This window comes from Archocentrus centrarchus, chromosome 7 (genome assembly GCF_007364275.1).
Source record: "Archocentrus centrarchus isolate MPI-CPG fArcCen1 chromosome 7, fArcCen1, whole genome shotgun sequence".
NCBI classification, from domain to species: Eukaryota; Metazoa; Chordata; class Actinopteri; order Cichliformes; family Cichlidae; genus Archocentrus; species Archocentrus centrarchus.
The window spans coordinates 27,539,159-27,545,158 of record NC_044352.1 but is presented as its reverse complement, the minus strand read 5'-3'; positions in this window follow the sequence as shown (position 1 = coordinate 27,545,158).

Below are 6,000 nucleotides of genomic sequence, written 5' to 3'. Positions count from 1 at the left end.
CTGAAGGCTGTACCTCACAACAGAAGGCCATATTATTTGTCAGATAATCCAACAGGGCCACAAAAATAACTGTAACTAACCTGTCAATCTATCCATTTTCCATTTATCATTTATCCATATAAAATAAAACATACATGTGTTTTCATGCTTGTTTTAGTTTATATTCTTTTAAAGAGATTGTTACAACAGGCTGGCGACCTGTCCAGGGTGTACCCTGCCTCTCGCCCTATGACAGCTGGGATAGGCTCCAGCCCCCCAGCAACCCTGAACAAGATAAGCGGAAGAGAATGGATGGAGATTGTTACATTGCCACATTGATATTCCTATGAATTCTAAAGACAAAAGTTAAAAATGATGAAGTCTGCCCTCAAAGGTCACTTATTGACTTGATGAATTGTGTTTAGAAAGACCTGTGGCACCCTGGACTCCAAAGATGCACTCGAGTTTGATAAATCTGCAAGTGTTGGACAAGTTCACAACAAGGTCACAACTCCATTAATCTATCCATCTATCTACAAGTAGAATTTTTCTTTCACCGATGTTTTATAGGAATGTATCATTATCTAGTGCAATTAAGTATGCAGTCACTGCCCCAAACATCTCTTTTCATACATTGTTAGAGTGAGGAGGGCCTCTCCTTTTTGCTCCAGGCCATTTTCAGTAGTCTTATCCATGAGGCATGGTGGAAAATGCCAGCCAATGACATTCAGCTCTGTAAAGGGTACATCTTTCCATCTGCTTTGCAGTTTGCAGCTGCCTGACAACTTACCAGACCCTGTCTAGGAATCATTACCATATGTTCGACGTCCTTCCGACAAGTGGACCCTATGTGAGGCAAATATAAAGGGAGCCCTGAGGTCATCCAAGTACCTGAGAGGAAAAGGACAGCACTAATGTGTGTTCAACACTTTCTGCCATAGCTATCGGGGAGATAAAAGAGTCCAGACATGCCGTAATTCATTGTTTTCAGTCATGGGACTGGTTCTGAGAGCTAGAGGGTAAAACACCATTTCAGCGTTGCTGCTAACTCTGGAGACTCTACAGGAGTGCACCAAAAGCCTGTCAATTTCCAATCTGTTTTATGGCACAAATATTTCAGTAAGGAGAGATCATTAGATGGAATTAAACATGATTTATTGATATACAGAATTCAATTAAGCCATTTGGCAATTAGACTCCTGTGGCCCATTGGAGCAGAACAGAATCTCAGCAGTGATAGGAATCGGGGGAGGAGACCCCCGGAGTCTAGCTGCTGAGGGTGGTGAAGATATAAATGGAGGCTTGGATGGCGGACTGAGTAATTTGGGTGAGGTGGAGATGGGGAAGAGGGAATGAGTCTGCAAGGGGGAATGACAGGTAAGCAGTGAGATTTAAAGTATGCAGAGTGGAGGCTGATTGGCTTGAAGAAGGTGGGCAGAAAGGTGATTGGACGAGAGCAATGATGTCAGCTTTGAGTTTGACAGCATGGGAAAGTAGAAGTGATGTGTAGAATAAACTAGCAGCCAAACACCCAGGAAAGCAGACAGAGGAGTGAATACAGATCTTCCTTACGGAATTTACTCATAAACTTCATTCAGTTTACCTCCCAAAAAAAAATGAAAAAAAAAAATGAACAAATTGCAGGTTTGATTAAGTCATTGTGCCAGAGCCCCATACATTTACATATATTTTTTGGAGATTCCTTCCTCTTACAGTGTCACCAGGTGACAACGTACAAAACTACTGACTGATATATTTATAGTGGATCTAGGTGGGTATATAATGTCAAACCAAAGGTGAGTTTTAATAATGTACCTTGCTACCCAACACCGATCCACTGATCATCAGTAGCACGATCTCTGAAGACAGAATTTAAAAGCAGCAGTGAAAAGATAATAATATTTTTTGGATTAAAAATATTTAATAACATAAATCTAATTGAAACGTGTTTTCAGTTGCCTGTTCAAATCACTCTTTGTCAGCTTGTGCTCCTGTGAAAGAAGAGAGAATAGTGCAGTGTGGCCAGCGTGCTTGTATTACTAAACACTATACTATACTGTTGCTAGCAGCTGTGACCAAACTGAGTGGCTACTCGCTACTACATCCAGTTGAACAACTGCCCAATAAATGATGCTTGTTGTTGGAGGTTACTATAGTGAACACTGAAGGCCTTCCTCTTTGCAGACATTCAGTTTTGCTATAATGTATGATTTTCTGCATTTTCACATGTATAATTGCAGGTGTACATTTTTAAAATAAAGTTTAACCCACAGACAGTCAGGATACAGTCTCCATAAAGTGTGTAGATATTCAATTGCCAGTTAACAATAAATAGTAAAACGTAACCCACATACATGGCCCAACATTGGTTTTCAGCAAAAGAGGTTCTCCAATAGGCAAATTGCCACAGTACACCACGGTGCTGCAAGGAAACTGAAGCAATGAGTAAGTGAAGGGGAGATATAAATCGCTGAAATCACCCTCGAAACCTCGAAGGAATTTATCGCCAAGTGTGGAATGGGATGTGGCGTCCGCAATGTGGCACAGGCGGCAGGAGTGTCTCAGTGCTTTACAAACCTCTCAGTAAACATATGAATAATTTTGAGAGTCATCAGTAGCTGCCCACTCTCTTGGTCCTAAATCGATACATTGTGGATAAATTAAAGCCACCAAGGGAGGAAGGAGTGAGCGATGAAAGAAGAACCAAACTGAAGCAATATTGCAAGGTGATTAAAACAGTGTCTGTATAAAGTGATACGCTGGGAGGCTAGTGCACAATGTGGAATATGGGTGTGAAAGACAGGCAGGAGGCTATCTTTTAGCCCGATTTGTTGAAGGAAGCATCTGTTGAAAATTGTTATAGATGCTCGAGGGCTCGTGTGTGTCAGCAAAATCCTGACTCTGACTGGTTTCTTTGAACGTAGCGCTCCAGAAAGCAGAAAGGTGAGTGCTAAGTGGTGCCTAAAACCAGAGCACACATTGCTTTTGCGTATGCAAACATACCGCAATATACTACTACACACCCTGCAGCAAGCTGTCGTGAAGTGCTGTCATTGTTTTGTCTGGATTCCGATGCTCTGGGTTGACAGGAAGTACATTTGGCCCCTGCTTTACGCAAGATTAATCTAATCTGATTTGAGCCTGTGATGAATCTTATTGGATTTGTGACCCTCATTTCTCTAGCAATGGCATAACCCACGCAGGCAGGGGAGTACTAAAGAGGAAAGCAGGTGTGGAGATGAGGGGTAAGACGAGATCAAACAAATAACCCCACCTTAAGTGCCTCGCTTCACATCCAGAATGTCTGAATGTGCATTATATCTGCATTTACCCAGGGGACAGAACGAGGGCATTAGGACAGAAAAAGCAAATTATTTTGTTTGTGCAGCAAAATCCTTTGAATTGAGCATGAAAGCAAGTAAAACCTATTAACTGCCTCATAATATGCTGGTGGCACACAGGCTCTTATCAAAACACACTATTATTCAGCCCCTGGCAGACAATAGCACTGGTGTAGTATGGTCGGATGTGTTACAAGGATGATTGCTGCTTTTGCTTCAAGGGTCCTGTTCTTTCCAAATGTCATATTTGCGTAGCTTGAGAAGAGAAAAGAAAAGTTCATAGCCAGAGTGTCTTTAATCCGCTGGCTGACATTTTTTTTATTGCTCAGCTGCAAAGTGATTTATACCGTCCCACTAGTGCAGCCGGAGGAATAATACCATCAATTTGCCCTAATTCAGTTTCAGTGACAAACCTCTCACACTGGCTAAACCTATTCCCCCAATCACCTCACTGCTTAAGTGACCAGCAGTTAAAAGTGGAAGTTTGCAGCACAAAGCTCAGCATCCCTTGGCATCATGGCAGCAATCTTTGAAGTCAGATTACTCTCACAGCCGGAGCCCTCCCAACAACAAGCAAGACAATGTTCGGTATCATAGTTGCTTCAATGTGCAGAATGGACTTAGAAATCTCACACATTTAAATCAGCAAATGTAATATAATCTATGTTGGCTTAAAAGTCTGGAGTTATAACTTGGGTGTGCGATACAGCAGCAGAGGAAACTTGCCTTGCACCAAGTTCCGGTTAGAAGCTGATCCAGAGCTTCTGATTGTATAATCCTTATCAACAAACACAAGCGCAAAAGTATATTACTACAAATTTGTTACAAGAAGACAGGATGCAGGAGATCATATGATTTGATAGGAAAAACTATGGAATGCTTCACTGATTTAATGCAGAATTTCTTGCTGTTGGATTTCTGTTCTGTTATATCAACAAAAAACAAATCAGAACGCTCAGATTAGAAATAAAAGGTCCTCAGCAAGAAACAAACCAGGGTACTTGCAGTTGCATGGTGGTATTATTAAAGTGTTTGTCTGTAAGAATGACCATTAGCTTTTTTTTTTTAGACAATTTCTAAGATATGCATCAACTAAAGTTCTTCAGGCTTTAGTTTGTGCAAACACATTCCTCTAAATGTAGATGAAATCTCTCAATAGTCTGAGCGATTTTCTGGAAGCTGAAGTCAGTCCTTCATTGGTTTTTCTTTGGGAAAGCCAAAATCTGGTGCTCTTCGCTCTGTCCACTTTTGCTCCCCCCTACCCCGCCTCTCTATCCACAGATATCCCATCCTACTTAATACTAAAGGCATCCATGTGTGATATTGGTTGTGCTGGCTTTCCAATGGCCACAATCCATCCATTGCACTCCAACGATGTGTTGCTTCACCGATAGTCAGGAAACCGTGGCTGCACGAGCTAAAATTTTCTTACAAGAGGATAGCATTTTTCTAGGTGACAGAGTCACAGAAGCGACTTGAAATAAATCACATTACCCTCCGTGGTCACATGAGTCATCACGCGTCGTCTCTCAGATGGTGAAGAGCTTGTCTCTGTGACCTGTTTTCTGCCTAACCAGTCAAGATCCGGATTTCCTCAAAAGAGAAATAGACATCTTTTCAGGGTTTTGTTTAGACTCATTTTCTCAGCAAGATGTTGAGATTCCCAGTGAAGCAGATGTTATCCTCTTAGAAGTGTGTTTTTCCCTGCAGGTGCAGATCAATCAAATAAGAGACCATCTCGCCTGGACTGAATTTGTTAAGGACATCCAGAGTCCCACTTGATGATACTGTACAGATAGTGCTTCTCCCCTTGGGCTTTTCTCTTGTACAACACTATTACCAACAGCTTTTTTCTGCCCAGACATTGGAAACAAATGCGCTGCACATGTGTGACCTGGGAGAAATGAAACGCGGGGATTTCCTTGCACTATCAGTTTCAACCAGTCAATTAGAGCATTCTTTCTGCCACGGTGCAGTTTCTACTTCTAGTTATGTCCTGTGCGTGCCTCTTTTCTGGTATTGTTGTCTTTGTTTCCATAGCAATGACTCTAGTGCTCCCACACTCAACTTCCAGGTAGGCACTGCTAGGGTGACAGTGCTTCACTGAAGAATTTCTCATCGTTACAGCTCCTCTGCTATCTAAAGAAAGATATTCTAGCAGGAAGTCAATTGTCCTTGAGTGTGTGCCAATAAATTTCCATTGATATTTTGTTGAAAGGCTCAGGCGTTAACATTCGACATACCAGAGGAGCTTTATAAAATACTTTATACGCTGTGTGTTAAACGAGACTGTCGGCCTTTTTTAATCAACACACATGGATATCAAGGGCAGATAGGAATAATCTAATGCCTCCAGGCATTATGTCCCTATGCAGAGCAGCCAAATGCTTTTGTATCATTTTGTAATTATTTTATTCATTGCAACAACATTTCCCATTATGCCTAGCTCCTGGATAGTTTGGCGTCCCCTGGGCTGAGAGAATGCACAGCCTAACCAGAATTTAGCCCCCACCGCTAACAAAAATTGAATATTTCTTCAAGGTCAGCTCCCCACATTTCACATCACTGCATCCCCCCTGTTCACTGGGCTCTGCTGACGTTGCTCAAATTCAGATTTATCTAGCTGCCTTTGTATGATTCAACAAAATGACAAAAAGTAAGCAGCAGCAAAGAGCCGGAG